The sequence below is a fragment of the Schistocerca americana genome, chromosome 5 (assembly GCF_021461395.2).
Source record: "Schistocerca americana isolate TAMUIC-IGC-003095 chromosome 5, iqSchAmer2.1, whole genome shotgun sequence".
NCBI lineage: Eukaryota > Metazoa > Arthropoda > Insecta > Orthoptera > Acrididae > Schistocerca > Schistocerca americana.
In genome coordinates, this window is record NC_060123.1 from 127,005,888 (window position 1) to 127,023,013 (window position 17,126).

The 17,126-nt window shown below is 45.1% G+C and overlaps 1 protein-coding gene across 1 annotated transcript in view; it reads right to left on the reverse strand.

Annotated features, from left to right (window-relative positions):
* Positions 1–8,357, reverse strand: part of LOC124616679 — a 79,158-nt gene extending 70,801 nt beyond the window's left edge. The window contains exon 1 of the mRNA XM_047145009.1: positions 8,324–8,357. The gene's annotated coding sequence lies outside the window, so the exon portion shown is untranslated. The remainder of the gene's footprint in view (positions 1–8,323) is intronic.
* Positions 8,358–17,126: the final 8,769 nt, after the last annotated feature.

A 17,126-nucleotide genomic window follows, 5' to 3' on the forward strand; every position in this document is an offset into this window, starting at 1 on the left:
GAGATCGCTCCCCACACCATGATGCCGGGTGTTGGCCCTGTGTGCCTCGGTCGTATGCAGTCCTGATTGTGGCTCTCACCTGCACGGCGCCAAACACGCATACGACCATCATTGTCACCAAGGCAGAAGCGACTCTCATCGCTGAAGACGACACGTCTCCATTCGTCCCTCCATTCACGCCTGTCGCGACACCACTGGAGGCGGGCTGCACGATGTTGGGGCGTGAGCGGAAGCCCAGCTTCATGGAGACGGTTGCGAATGGTCCTCGCCGATACCCCAGGAGCAACAGTGTCCCTAATTTGCTGGGAAGTGGCGGTGCGGTCCCCTACGGCACTGCGTAGGATCCTACGGTCTTGGCGTGCATCCGTGCGTCGCTGCGGTCCGGTCCCAGGTCGACGGGCACGTGCACCTTCCGCCGACCACTGGCGACAACATCGATGTACTGTGGAGACCTCACGCCCCACGTGTTGAGCAATTCGGCGGTACGTCCACCCGGCCTCCCGCATGCCCACTATACGCCCTCGCTCAAAGTCCGTCAACTGCACATACGGTTCACGTCCACGCTGTCGCGGCATGCTACCAGTGTTAAAGACTGCGATGGAGCTCCGTATGCCACGGCAAACTGGCTGACACTGACGGCGGCGGTGCACAAATGCTGCGCAGCTAGCGCCATTCGACGGCCAACACCGCGGTTCCTGGTGTGTCCGCTGTGCCATGCGTGTGATCATTGCTTGTACAGCCCTCTCGCAGTGTCCGGAGCAAGTATGGTGGGTCTGACACACCGGTGTCAATGTGTTCTTTTTTCCATTTCCAGGAGTGTACTTTGGTGATGTATATGTTCGAGAATAAGTACTGAATGGATGTACTGCCCAGTCATCTACATTTGCAGTGGTACTCGTAAAGTAGAGGAGGGGCAGTTTAGCGACGATAATGAAACTGGGAAGCATGCTGTCGAATCACTGGTCGGTGTGGAAATTCCTGCAAAACTGCTAAAATTGTTTGCACTCTAAACTGTGATGCTTATTATTACAATACATCGACGGTTCCTTTCCATCCCACCCATCCACTAGTAAGCTGTTGAATACCACATAATGATTGACTGATACCGCATGTTTGAGATGGAGAAAGAGTCTTGGAGGAGAGGCAACACCTTTGGGGATGGCTGGCACCGAAACAGCGATCGGCTACATGACTGTAGTATGAGGAATAAGTCTAAATGGGACACAGGGCCATCAGCTATCCCGTCACTGTGACAGATGAGTTTTCAATGTAGAGGCTGTCAATCACCTTCTAACAGCAGTTTGGAAACTCTCCACAATGCCATAAAACTCTTCCAGTCTCCTTACTTTGTGACTGTCTTATATTTAAAATCATCGAGTGTCTCTCTCTCTCTCTCTCTCTCTCTGTGTGTGTGTGTGTGTGTGTGTGTGTGTGTGTGTGTGTGTGTGTCTTGTGGTGGCAGCAACCACAACATGTTTTACACGATACCGGACCCAGACCTCGAAGTCGTGGTGGAAAAATCAAAATGGAATGCAGTTTACAAAGCATGTTACAGCAGAAAAAAACAATGTTTCAAACAACGACACAGGGAGCCTCTATTGCGACTGATAGTACAGTATGTCGGATACGGTCATCCTCCTCCTCTCCTCCTATAGTACAGGTGTTGACACTTTACACTGCTCTGTGCAAGCACCTTCAATCACTGGCCATCTGATCCAATGGATCAGTACCTATATATTTAATAGGATCATTGCATGTGTTCGATCCTGACACACAGACTGTATTTTTTTTCGATATATCGGAAGAGAGAGAGAGAGACAGAGAGATGCAGTAAAAATCTTATCGAGTTCCCTATGGGATGAAGTTAGTGGAACTTTTATAGTTCGTAATTTTTCTCTGTTGGATGGAACAGAATAACGATGATAGAATGTTGGGGTGATACACGTAAATAGACCATGAGGGACGCGGATCTGCTTCGGACTGCAGTACCTGTATGATGTTAAATCTCCCTAATTTTCCCAGTAAGAAACACCACCGAAACTGTTCGTGCCATCCTTGTACTATGTCTTGTTGCGAGAATGGGCTTCATTTGGCGCTGGCCTTACACATCATACACGGTTGGCGGATCTACGAGAACACATTCCCATTTTCATCGACTGGTCAGGACACGGTTCTGTAGCACTAACTCAGCCCAGCCTGTTTCTACATAGGCTGCAGAATGTGGTAGATACAGCTCTCTCCGACTTCTGCTCAGTTTCGACTTAAATTGGAACGATTACAAGTGCAGAACTGGAGGGATGGTAGTGCAGAGTCTGAGGAGCAGTTACAAGATGCATAGAGACTATCTAAAACCACGTTGGAATTTTACTGTAGGAGATAGGTTCGAGAAAGGTGACTCGTTTCGAGATATGAGAGTGCCAGAAATATGATTCACTAGTGGCTGAAATCATTAAAAAAATTCTCCAAAGGATCCAACGGAGGTATGTAGCTGAATGGAAAGACTTGATTCCAAATCACAGACAGCATTTCTACCGGACAGCGTAGCACTACAGATATGTACATTTCTTACGACCTCAATCAGCACACCATCTACTGTTTGTGATCATTCTCAATCAAATATCGCCTAAACCCAGTAATGAATTTTCTTACTTCGTAGTGGGGGATGCGTGATATGTTCGCCTTGAGCATCAGGCTTGTAAAGTACGTGTGTGTGTTCCGACTTGTGAAAAGAAAATGACTATGTCAAGTCGTAAGGAAGTTATGGGTTTCACGTGGAATACTGCGATAGCAATGGATATGAAAGATTTTTCTTTACTTGAAAAACTATGTCTAGCCATAAGAATGGCACAGATATTTCAATTTCCTGAGCCACAGCCGTCTGCAGGGGGAATTTCTGAAGTTTCGCTCATTGTCAAATGTCGTGCAATTGAGACCGCAATCGTAATATTTAATTGTAAGTATAGCGATCAAATATACAAGAGGCCAGTTTCCTATGACGATTCTGTCTGGTGTGCGAGGAGTACGTCGTGGCTGTGGCCTATAGACGGAATGAGTCACGTTTCCAGCTAACGGCAGGAGTGGTATGCGTTGGACAGCCTTCGTGATCATGTGCGTTCTCCGTGGAAATTTGAGAAGATTCAATATCTATATGTGTTTGCACACGACCATTATTCCTTCCCATGTAAATTGTCCGGTTGACTGCTTCTGCACATTTATCGTCTTTATTTGGTTGGGAGAACATCGATTGTAGTGTGTATTGTGTGCATCTACAGGGCTCCTGGGGAATATCTTCTGCTGCAAGGACTATATACGTTCCATGTGCTTCTGCTGCCAGTTTTCGTGGTGTATGTACGAGAGTCTCATGGTCGATACCCATATGCAGGATCCATAAGTGGTCATTTTGTATGGCACAGGGTACGAATTGTGTGTTTAATACATCAGTATGGTATGTGGTGCTATATAGCCGGGTTGGAGGTTGGTTTCAAGCTGAAAGCTTCCATCGTCAGTGATAGAGCAGTGTAAATGTGAAAGTGTTGTCAGTAGATGACTTTTGCAGGGTTTAACTGTCAGTGCAAATGGCGATCTGTACAAAATAATTTTGCTGCTGAAAGTCTCTTCTGCAGAAAAAAGTGGTTGACAGTGCTCCCACACCGACAACATCAGTAATTTGGTTATTAAATTCAGTAAGAGCCAACCGGAACACTCAATTCATTCACAAGACATCCTCTGTTCTGGGACATAGGAGTCTCTACAGACTGGTCCGAGCAAGATGGGGGCAAGGTATATGTAAAGTTCTGGGAACAACGTGATGTCTCCTTTGTTCAAGTGTTCAAAGACAAGTTGAAGCAGACCTCCCATTGTAAGAGGTCCATGATTAAGGAATTTCTTGCTAGAGCACTCGAGCAGATGTAATTTCGATGGATTGCTCACGCGCTGCCTGCGATATGTAAGCTATAAGAGAATCTCAGACCAGAGAACAGTGTTGTCAGCAGTAGGAGCTGTGTAGCAGTTGTAGTAGTAGTAGCAACGAGCAGTCGTGTGTATGGAGTTGGCTGGGCCGGTCGTGCGAGCGATGTGGTATAAGGTAAAAGCAGCGTCGCGCATATGTACAATTGTTATATTAAGTCCCACGTAAATGTTTTTAAAAAAAATCTCTTAATAACAATTTTTCTTATAAAAATTAACTTTGACAATCATTCACCTCAATTTAAAGAATTTACTAATTTCTCCAATCCATGGTCATCCCGATTATTATAATGAAAAATCAGTTGTTTCTTTTTACATATGACAAATCTATCGGCCAGCACTGCACTGGGCTGTGCCAGAAAAATTTCTTATAGGAGCAGATATATATGCGTTATCCGGCGACCTTATTGAGGTAAGAATTTTCAATTTATTCAGAATGATCTTTCAGGGCCATGACGCAGCACTGCTGACGTCCAAAATTTACCAGTTTAAATTCACAGTCAATTATTGAAAGGTTGTAAGTGAGCCACAATTTTATTGAGAGATTAGTCATATTTTTACTATTTGTAGGTTAAGGAATTTTTTGTGGGGAGGTTATACCATCTCTGGCAGGATGCTGTTCCTTGGGTGATGTGCCTCGTTAGGACCCTCAGGAAGAATGAATTCCGTGTTATGCCTAGTGAACTTGTTTGTACATCAGTCTACTGCATTATTTTGTGAACATGTCTGCAGGCTGTGCAATGCATTATGTCGACAGTTTATAATTAGTGAACGTGTTTGCATAACGTTTTACAAGCATTATTTTGACAATTTATGAGTTATTTGGTTTTCTGTACATCAGCGTACTGCAATATTTCGGTAATTTACTAGTACTTTGCAGGTCTGTAGGCTGTCCAATACATTATTTTTACAGTTTACAATTACTGAACGTGTTTGCAGGCATTATTTTGAAAGTTTATGAGACGTTTGTGTGTCTGTACATCAGTGTACTGAATTATTTCTGCAATTTAGGAGTAGTTTGCAGGTCTGAAGGCTATGTATTGGGACCCCAAGCACGTCAGGGCGAATGTTTTGTATCAGCATAATAAATAAATCACATTAAATCCATCCCTAAATAAATTTCTCCAACTTCCTACTGAAAATAAATAATGTACACTCCTTACTCTTTCCAGCAGCTGGACACAGACTGAGTCCTTACCTCGCCTATTTTTCCCCAGACAGCCATCTTGGACTATGTCACTGGAGGGACGGTAGCACTCTTTGTTGGTGGTATTGTGTACTAGATCAGTCGAATCAGTCGAACTCCAGACCTCATGGGAACACAGTGGATGGAGCTAGTGCCAATGACAGCTCCAATTGTTTAAATAAACAATGATTGCTATATAAAGACTTACATCCATCCTGTCCAGCAGCCCAGCATGGCTGAGTCTTTTTCCCACCAGTTCCAAGGTAGAGGTGGTGCTTGGATGACAGGTTAGTGGAGGTATCCCAAGTGACCTATTTTCGAGCCTAAATTTTTCCGCCGTTCTGTTAGGTTAGTGGAGGTAGCTCAATTGACCTATTTTCATGCCCAGATTTTAACGCCATTTCCTAGGGAGAGGGATGGGGAGGGAGAGGGCACGGGGGAGGGGAGGGGATTAGGTTAGTGGAGGTAGCCCAGTCGACCTATTTTCCCATCAACATTTGAACTTCCCACCATGACGTCATTGCGACATTCTCAAATCTATTGTCGAAATCTTGACTCCTCCGTATTGAATAAATTTGGCAACAGTGCAACATGGGGTGACACCGCACTTGCCCTACTTCTAGTGTGTATTGGAGGAATGTACTCTACAAGACAGGCCTGCATAGTCACTTGCTTGCAGGAGGAATGGATTTTCGTCTCTGAACACCACAGCACATTATTCCATCTTCTAAGTGATCCTCTGACAGCGCCAGTTGAGCCATGCAATCGGTGCTGCGGCGTGAGTGGAAGTCTAGCTAAAGATGAGCTTGCCGTAGTTCAACCACTAATAACTGGTTCACAACAGTTCGTTTTGACACATCTTGGTTCACAAGCCATTTCTCTGTGCTGTGGTAGCTGTGTGGTCTGCTACTGCTGCCCTGGCAGGCGTCTGTACTGGGTGGACTTCCAGAGCATCGTCCAATGGGTGTGAGAATATTCACATGATTACTGATACCACCATCGTTTTACCACTGACACAGCATGTCCAGCTTGTGTGGCTATTCCCCAACAGGACCACCTACCCTCCTCCACCACTCCGAAGGTCACAGTTTGACCTGTTTCTAACTCATGCAGTTGGCTGTGGAAAGGATGAGTGTGTGTCCATGGAATGATTTCCTACTTGCTTCACACGTTTGCAGTACACTGTGCCTTCTGGCTGTGAACATTCCATATTGAATGGTAGTCACGGATGACTTACTGGTAGCTATACCACTGCGCTATCTGTAGGCGGACGACGTTAAAACTATTATCAGTACATCTACTACCCCGAAGGTGGCGTATGCCATCATCAGATCAAAATCGACGTCGTCTTTCCAGGTGTACTAATTTTTTCCGGCAGTATATTTGAACAATACGATGTGCTCAAGATGTTCACCACTAACCTTGTAGCCAGATGGTTCACATGGCTCGGAGCACTATGGGACTTAACACCTGAGGTCGTCAGTACCCTAGAACTTAGAACTACTTAAACATAATTAACCTAAGGACATCACACACATCCAGGCCTGAGGCAAGATTCGAACCTGCCACCGTAGCTGTCGCGTGATTCCAGACTGAAGCGCCTAGAACCGCTCAGCCACACCGGCCAGCCTTGTAACCGGAGGCTGTCAAGTTAGTCTTTGTTATGGACATTATTTAACCATATTTCCTGTCCACGAAACCGAGGGTCAGTCAGTAGGCCTCACAAGGGTAGGACAGGTGTCATGGGCCCAGAGGATGGAGCTGAGATTTTAAAAGTGTTACGCTTATGATGTCGGGAGTGAGTGATCTGATCCTCAGTGATCAATGTCGCTCTTTTCCTTTTCATTGTTAGATGGGGAGTGACTCAATGACAGACGATGTAATTGTTCATTTTATGCTGTTAAAATTCACAAAATTGTTAGGTAAAATTTATGTAAACGTTAGATTCACAATTTGTAAGTGTTCGCCAAAGCCAGCGGCGTAATAAGACTAGACAGTGAAGACCAAAAAACGTAGGATGTGGGAAATAATTACTAGAGTGTAGATATTTGTACAGTGGCAGGGAGTGCCACGAATAACACACTAGGAATCCTGACCAGTGGGGGCTAACTGGGGAAGTGGGGGTGCATCTGAAGGTCACTTTGTACGTTTTTCTTGGTTAAGTCGGAAACCATGGCCCCTAGCGAAGACGTGTTCCAGTACTAAACTTAACTACATTAAATTTCATACAAAAAGTTCCTGTTAATTTCTTCTGTACGAGCGACAGAATACTAAAACCTTGCGCGGGTTTGTGGAGGCCACCTATTACATTGCGGGTTGCCTAGAACAGCAGCGGTAGGGGCAGCTGAATCACCCTATACAGCAGCCATTGAAATGCGGAACAGTATCTAAGGTAAATGTCTGCAGTTCCTAATAACCAGACTGTTAACGCTAGCCTTTCTTCAGTTTATGTTGGTCGTCGGTGATTAGTGTTCTCCTTTTAAATTTCCTCTTCAGTTGTAATAGGAAGCTAGTGAAAAGCGTCAGCCGACATATGTGCAAAGTTGCGGACTAATGATAAGGAGAGCTGGAACTGCGATTCAGTATTGAGTGCATTACCTCCACGCATTTCACATTTCGTACAAAATGAGACATCTAAGTTCTTCTTTTCGCCGGCCGGGGTGGCCGAGCGGTTCTAGGCGCTACAGTCTGGAACCGCGCGACCGCTACGGTCGCAGATTCGGATCCTGCCTTGGGCATGGGTGTGTGTGTGTGATGTCCTTAGGTTAGTTAGGTTTAAGTAGTTCTAAGTTCTAGGGGACTGATGACCTCAGAAGTTAAGTCCCATAGTGCTCAGAGCCATTCTTCTTTTCCTACCCGGTTGTGCTCACTTCGTCAAAACGAGGACGCTCGCCATGAGAAATAATCGTCTGTGAATATTAAAGTCTTGGATCGTGGCTGTAACTATACGGTCTCATACCCAGTGTGATGGTTATTAGCGTCATAAATTAATAACGCGCTGTTTATAGGCTACGTGAGTTATCTCGTGTTGTCTTTCGTTCCTACTAGCATAAACGTTTGGTCACAGATAAAAGCGACTGCTCATTCGCTTGTGTTCGCTTCCGTGGTGAGTCTTCGCCCGTGGTACCGAAGTTTCATGGACGATGACGAGAAGGAACGCTGCTTACTCACCTAGGGAGTAGACATGCGCTGTTTGATGCGTCAGCAGAAGAAGCAGTAGGTGGTCCCACACGTCAGCCATGTCTACCCTTCACATGGAGACTACTGGGTCCTCGACAGCCGCCCATACACGCCTGCTATCTCCATAGGCGCCTTGCGCTTTTTGCTAGGTGAGATGATTCATCTCACAGATAGCCGCTGATAAGTGGCCTCTGCGCAGAAGCCAGCGCTGTTGGTGCGATTTCATTCTGAAATGTCACCACAGTTATCAGCTATCAGAAAGAAGGAAGACTACGTTTCGCCGTTCCGTAAACGACGTCGTCATTACAAAGGGAAAACTAGAGCCGACTGGGGAATGGTGCGAAAAAAGTCGGCCGGGCCCTTCACGAAGGAAGCATCGCGACCTTCTCTGCAAACGATTTAGGAAAGCCGCAAAAGACCAAAATTTGGGTGGCTGGACGAAGATTTGGACTGTCGTCACCCTGAATAAGATTCTAGTGTCTTACAGCTTACAAGGAAATAATCCAGTCCGACATGTCGAAACCTACCCTGAAATTTTTCACACAAAAAGAATACACCGAAAGAAATGCACTATCAAAATTTTGGCTGCTAAGGCGCACTACAAGTATTTTTTAAAAAATATTAAAGTTACTCATTCTTGCTGCACGAAGAACCGCTTAAAACAGCTGTTTGTACAATTCTACTGCCCGACACACGAATCTGCGAGTAAGCAGAAGTAGCCGTGACAAGAGGACGTAGAACAAGCCATAATGGGCACACGCGAGTGTTAAGCACTTAAACCACACCAAAAATGTCTCAAATCATTAGTTTATTGAATATCTCGCAGTTCATATCGACAGCTAAGCTGTTGCAGATGCAATTGTTACATAAATAACTAGCAGGAGAAAGAAAATCGAAGTACTGTATAAGGTTACATTACAGACGATTTCCATCAGTCGGGGCTTTGGTTTGTTGACATTAAATATTTTATCCTACCCCCATGAACCATGGACCTTGCCGTTGGTGAGGATGCCTGCGTGCCTCAGCGATAGAGATAGCCGTCTCGTAGGTGCAACCACAACGGAGAGGTAGCTGTTGAGAGGCCAGGCAAACATGTGTTTCTGAAGAGGGGCAGCAGCCTTTTCAGTAGTCGTAGGGGCAGCAGTTTAGATGATTGACTGAACTGGCCTTGTAACATCAACCAAACCTGCAACTCGAACTGTGAACGGCTGAAACCAAGGGGAAACGACAGCCATAATTTTCCCGAGAGCATGCAGATTCATTGCATGGTTAAATGATGATGGCGTCCTCTGGGTAAAATATTCCAGAGGTAAAATAGTATCCCATCTGAATTTCCGGACGGAGACTAATCAGGAAGACGTCGTTATCGGGAGAAACAGAACTGGCATTCTACACTTAGGAGCGTGGAATGTCAGGTCCCTAATTGAACAGATAGTTTAGAAAATTTAAAAAGGGAAATGGATAGGTTAATCGAAATTAGGGAAATTCGGCGGCAGGACTAACAGGACTTCTGGCCAGGGGAATACAAGCTTATAAATCGTCGGTCTGATAATGAATAGGAAAATAGGAATGCGCGTAAGCTACTATGAAGAGCATAGTGAACACATTATTGTAGCCAAGAGAGACACGAAGCCCACATCCACCACAGTAGTATAAGTTTATATGCCAACTAGCTCCGCAGATGACGAGGAGATTGAAGAAATGTATCATGAGACAAATTAAATAGTCAGATAGTTAAGAGAGACGACAATTTGTCATCAGGGACTGGAAATCTAAAGTAGGGAAAGAAAGAAAAGGAAAAATAGTACGGGGATGTGGGTTGAGGGAATGGAATGAGAGGAAGCCTCATGGTAGAAGTTTGCACAGAGCATTATTTAAGAATCATCAAAGCAGGTTGTATATGAAGATGTTTCAGACTGATTATACACTGAAGAGCCAAAGAAACTGGTATACCTGCCTGATATCATGTAGGGCCCCCACGAACACGCAGAAGTTGCCGCGAAACGACGTGGCATGGATTCGACTGATGTCTGAAGTAGTGCTGGAGGGAATTGACATCATGAATCCTGCAGGACTGTCCATAAATCCGTAAAAGTACGAGGGGTGGAGATCTCTTCTGAACAGCACGTTGCAAGGCATCCCAGATATGCTCAATAGTGTTCATGTCTGGGGAGTTTAGTGACCAGCGGAAGTGTTTAAACTCAAAAGAGTGTTCCTGGAGCCACTCTGCAGCAATTCTGGACGTGTAAGGTATCGCATTGTCGCGCTGGAATTGCCCGAGTCCGTCGGAATACACAATGAACATGAATAGATATAGGTGATCAGACAGGATGCTTACATACGTGTCACCTGTCAGAGTCATATCTAGACGTATCGGAGGTCCCATATCACTCCAACTGCACACGCCCCACGCCATTACAGAGTCTCCGCCGGCTTGAACAGTCCCCTGCTGACATGCAGGGTCCATGGATTCATGAGGTAGTCTCCATACCCGTACACGCCCATATGCTCGATACAATTCGAAACGAGACCTCTCCGACCAGGCAACATGTTTCCAGTCATCAACAGTCCAATGTCGGTGTTGACGGACTTAAGCGAAGCATAACGCTTTGCGTCGTGCAGCCATCAAGGGTACACGAGTGGGCCTTCGGCTCCGAAAGCCCCTACCGATGATGTTTCGTTGAATAGTTCGCATGTTGACACTTCATACAAATCTGCAGCAGTTTGAGGTAGGGTGGCACTTCTGTTACGTTGAACGATTATCCTCAGTCGCCATTGGTCCCGTTCTTGCAGGATCTTTTTCCGGCCGCAGCGATGTCGGTGATTTGGTGTTTTACCGAATTCCTGACATTCAGTGTACACTCGTGAAATTGTCGTTCGAAAAAATCTCCACGTCATCGCTACTTCGGAGACGCGCTAACTACAACACCAGGTTCAAACTCACTTAAATGTTCATAACCTGCCACTGTAGCAGCAGTAACCGATCTAAAAACTGCGCCAGAAACTAGTTGTCTTATATAGGCGTTGCCGACCGCAGCGCCGTATTTTGCCTGTTTACATATCTCTGTATTTGAATACGCTTGCCTATACCATTTTCTTTGGCGCTTCAGTGTATAATAGTAACACAGACTTCGGAACCGGATTTTAAATTGTAAGGCATTTCCAGGGGCAGATTTGGACTCTGACCACAATTTGGGTATGAACTGTAGATTACAACTAAATAAATTGCAAAAAGGTATAAATTTAACGAGATGGGACTGGATACGTTGAAAGAATCAAAGGTTTTTGAGTGCCTATGAGGGAGCATTAGGCAATGACTGACTACAACAGGGAAAAGGAATGTAGTAGAGGACCAATAGTTAGCTTTAAGTGATGAAATGGTGAAGCAGCAGAGGATCAAATAGGTAAAAAGACAAGGCATAGTAGAAATCCTTGGACAGCACAGGAGATATTGAATTTAACTGATGAAAGGAGAAAACATAAAAATGCAGGAGTGAAGCAGGAGAAATTGAATACAAAAGTCTAAAAAATGAGAATGGTAGAAAGTGCAAAATGACTAAGCAGGAGTCACTGGAGGACAAATATAAGGATTTAGAAGCTTATTTCACTAGGGGAAAGATAGATAGCGCCTGTAGGAAAATTAAAAGATGCATTTGGAAAAGAGATAAGCAGCTGTTAGAATATCAAGAACTCAGATGAACCAGTCTTAAGCAAAGAAGGGAAACTAAAAGTGAGAAGGCGTATACAGAGGGTCTATACAACAGGGATGTAGTTGAAGGCAATATTACAGAAATGGAAGAGGACATAGATGACGATAATAATAATAATATCGTGTGACGAGGGCCTCCCGTCGGGTAGACCTCTCGCCTGGTGCAAGTCTTTCGATTGGACGCCACTTCGGCGACTTGCGCGTCGATGAGGATGAAATGATGATGATTAGGACAACACAACACCCAGTCTCTGAGCGGAGAAAATCTCCGACGCAGCCGGGAATCGAACCCGGGCCCGTTGGATTGACATTCCGTCGTGCTGACCACTTAGCTGCCGGGGGCGGCTAGATGACGATGAGATGGGGGTTATGATACTGTGAGAAAAATTTGACAGAGCGCTAAAAGACCTAAGTCGAAACAAGGCACCAGGAGTAGACAAGATTGCAGTAGAACTGTTACTTGCAACAGCCTTGGGTGAGCCAGCCATGACAAAACTCTACCACCTAGTGAGGAAGATGTGTGAGACAGGCGAGATAGCCTCACTCTTCAAGAGTGCCTATTCCAAAGAAAGCAGGTATTGACAGATGTGAATATTATCGAACTATGAGTTTAGTAAGTCATGGCTGAAAAATACTAACACTAATTCTTTATGGAAGAATGGGAAAACTGGTAGAAGCTGACCTCGAGGAAGATCCATTTGGATTCTGGAGAAATGTAGGAACACGTGAGGCAATACTGACCCTACGACTTATCTTGGAAGATGACTCAAAGAAAGGCAAACATACGGTTATGACAATTGTAGACTTAGAGACAGATTTTGACAATATTAACCGAAATACTCTCTTTAAAAGTCTGAGGGTAGCATGGGGTAAATACAGTGAGCGAAAGGCTATTTGCAGCTTGTACAGAAACCAGACAGCAGCTATAAGAGTCGAAGGGCACGAAAGGGATGCAACAGATGAGGAAGGAGTGAGACATGGTTGTACCCTATGCCCTACAATATTCAATCGGTGCATTGAGAAAGCAATAGAGGAAATAAAAGAACAATGTGGAGTAGGAATTAAATTCCTGGGAGGAGAAATAATAATTCTGGAGTTTGCCGATGACATTGTACTGATGATGGCTGATGTAATGAGGGTGTAAAATGTAGACTGTCTATGGCAAGGACAGCGTATCTGAAGAAGAGAAATTTGTGAATGTTGAGCATAGATTTAAATGTCAGGAAGTCTTTTCTGAAAGAATTTGTATGGGGTGTAGCCATGTTTGGAATCGAAACATGGACGACAAACAGCTTAGACATGAAGAGAATAAAATCTTTTGAAACGTGGTGCTACAAAGGAATGCTGTAGATTAGATGGATAGATCATTTAACTAATGAGGAGGTACTGCATAGAATTGGGGGGCAAAGAAATTTGTGGCATATATGACTAGAAAAAGGGATCAGTTGATAGGACAGTTCTGTAATACAAAAGCATCACCAATTTAGAACTGGATGGAAGTGTGTGTGTCTGGGGGAGGGGGGTACAAATTCAGAAGGATTTAGGTTGCAGTAGTTACTCGGAGATGAAGAGGCTTGCACAGGATAGAGTAGCTTGGGGAGCTGCATCAAACCAGTCCTCGGACTGAAGACAATACAACACAAATATTTTATAACAACTCCAGTAGCACAGTTCTTATGACAGTTTATGAACAACGCATATTTTGCTAACAATGAAACATTTAGTTATTTATTCCCTGCAGTCATCACAAAATTGGCAAGAGTCTATTGGATGACGAAAGTAGTGGGAGAACAAGGACATTAGAGCGTTTTGTTAGTGCAGGTTGTCTACATCCGGGGCATGTAGACATTCAAGGCCAAATCGATTGTTCTCTTTTGACTGACAGGTCCTTAACCTATCGTTCTGTTAAGTGGATTATGGCCCCCTGTGGATAGTCTGTCCTTCTCAGAAACCTTCCCCCACCCCTCCTCCCTCCCCCTCCTCCACCCAACCCTCTGGCACCCACCAACCCTCCCCCCTCACCCACACTGTTACCTGTTACAGGTACACTTTCAGTATGCCCCTCCATCAATTTGATTGACTTATTAATTAAGCCCTCTCCCTCTTATAAATCCTCCCCCCCCCCCCTCCTCCAAACCGTAAATCGGTGGCTCTGAGATGAAGAAAAGGGCTCTCGCAACAGGAAATTCAGTTACATAGCAGAGGGTATATAATATATTTTTTAAAAAAACTCAATTTCTAGGGGTTGGATCTCTCCTGCTGATCATTCTCTGCTGTTCGAGAAGTCTCAGCTCTCGTAAAATACATCGAAAAGAGTAATTAAAACGAACTTTTTTTTTTATTCCGATCACGCAAGGAATACCGCCATGAAACACTCACAACACATAATTACGCTGTTAAAATCTTCAGATCGCGATGCACGCGCCGTCCACCACCCCCCGTCCTCTGGCCTGCGGACAGCGCCGGGTTGCGCCATCGCATTCGCAGGTCGCTCTGGGTCCCGCAAAGCGACATGTCTGTTACCGGTCGTGGCACATGTCGGTATCCAAGAAGTGTCTGCTCGTACCCCACGACTGACACGGGATGTTGTACTAATCCCCGAACAAAAGCGTCGCCTGGCACCAACGCTTTCATATTTGATATCCGAGAAATTTGTGTCGAAACTGCTGCTTGTTCTCTCTCTCTCTCTCTCTCTCTCTCGTCATGTAGTGTGCCATTAGAGGTCGGATCGAGCCGCAGACAAAGCAGTGTTTACCTGGTGAACCCCCAGCTGTGGATGCCATGGAAATATTCCCTCACTCTATCAGACAGATCGCCTATATTTAAATCGATACCCATTGTGTGGGACAATTTTTCCTTGCTTCCTATTGATGGGTACTAGGATTGGACTATTTGGCGAGATTCATTCCTGCAATGACCCTGTTTCCAAACCCTACTGTTGTTGTGAATATCATGTACAGTACTATGGCATAGACTATAGTGCCTCTAAATATTCTTTCATCGAGTAGAAAAATATTTTTCTTTATCTGCCACGTCATGCATCACAGGACTAGAATATTAAACTTATTTTTGGCTCATGACGGAGCGCTAAGATCTACCACAGTCACAGGACGTCCCCTCACTTTCGAAATCTCTTAAGGGAACCAAATTTCTCGCCACGCACAAAGCTTCTTAAGGTAACAGCACAGAGAAGTTGTAGATATACCTTTTATACTACATATCACTTTATCAATTTGGCAATACATTTCATTTTATTATGATGGTTGTCTCTCCCTGTTTAGGTAGAAGATTCAAACACTAGTAAAAGATATCACCGCAACGAAGAAAACGTCTGTTTACTGCCCCAAGTCAAGAATCATATCCGCAGTGTCCTAGCCATTCTTTCCACCCAACAGGCGGCATTTCACTGTTATCATATTCATAGGCTAAGTACACTACTCGCCATTAAAATTGCTACACCACGAAGATGACGTGCTACAGACGCGAAATTTAACCGACAGGAAGAAGATGCTGTGGCATGCAAATGATTAGCTTTACAGACCATTCACACAAGGTTGGCGCCGGTGGCGATACCTACAACGTGCTGACATGAGGAAAGTTTCCGATTTCTCATACACAAACAGCAGTTGACCGGCGTTGTCTAGTGAAACGTTGTTGCGATGCCTCGTGTAAGAAGGAGAAATGCGTACCATCACGTTACCGACTTTGATAGAGGTCGGATTGTAGCCTATCGCGATTGCGGTTTACTGTATCGCGACATTGCTGCTCGCGTTGGTCGAGATCCAATGATTGTTAGCAGAATATGGAATCGGTGGGTTCAGGAAGGTAATACGGAACACCGTGCTGGATCCCAACGGCCTCGTATCACTAGCAGTCGAGATTACAGGCATCTTATCCGCAAGGCTGTAACGGATCGTGCAGCCACGTCTCGATCCCTGAGTCAACAGATAGGGACGTTTGCAAGACAACAAACATCTGCACGAACAGTTCGACGACGTTTGCAGCAGCATGGACTATCAGCTCGGAGACCACGGCTGCGGTTACCCTTGACGCTGCATCACAGACAGAAGCGCCTGCGATGATGTACTCAACGACGAACCTGGGTGCACGAATGGCAAAACGTCATTTCTTCGGATGAATCCAGGTTCTGTTTACAGCATCATGATGGTCGCATCGGTGTTTGGCGAAATCATTGTGAACGCACATTGGAAGCGTGTATTCGTCATCGCCATACTGACGTATCACCCGGCGTGATGGTATGGGGTGCCACTGGTTACGCGTCTCGGTCACCTCTTGTGAACTTTGAACAGTGGACGTTACATTTCAGATGTGTTACGACCCGTGGCTCTACCCTTCATTCGATCCTTGCGAAACCCTACATTTCAGCAGGATAATGCACGACCGCATGTTGCGGGTCCTGTACGGGCCTTTCTGGATATAGAAAATGTTCGACTGCTGCGCTGGCCAGCACATTCTCCAGATCTCTCATCAATTGAAAACGTCTGGTCAATGGTGGCCGAGCAACTGGCTCGTCACAATACGCCAGTCACTACTCTTGATGAACTATGGTATCGTGTTGAAGCTGCACACGCCATCCAACCTCTGTTTGACTCAATGCTCAGGCGTATGAAGGCCGTTATTACGGCCAGAAGTGGTTGTTTTGGGTATTGATTTCTCAGGATCTATGCACCCAAATTACGTGAAAATGTTATCACATGTCAGTTCTAGTATAATGTATTTGTCGAATGAATACCCGTTTATCATCTGCATTTCTTCTTGGTGTAGCTGTTTTAATGGTCAGTAGTGTAATTAAACTGATTATGAGAGTTAGTTTACATGGCAAGTAATTTTTCTCTTTCAGTAGTAGGATCACGCTCACCAGGTGGATCAGATGGGAGAGAAGACGATGTGCTTTTCGAAAACCACTATTGAGGACCGATATTTCATGCTGACCACAGAAGGATTCTATCGCCAGCAACATACATTTTGCGTAAGGACCGCTCTGTTAAAAACACGATCGCAGCGAGTACGTTAAAGCGGTCTTGGTTCTACAGCTACACACAAGAGTCGCTGTTAGCCTTACGC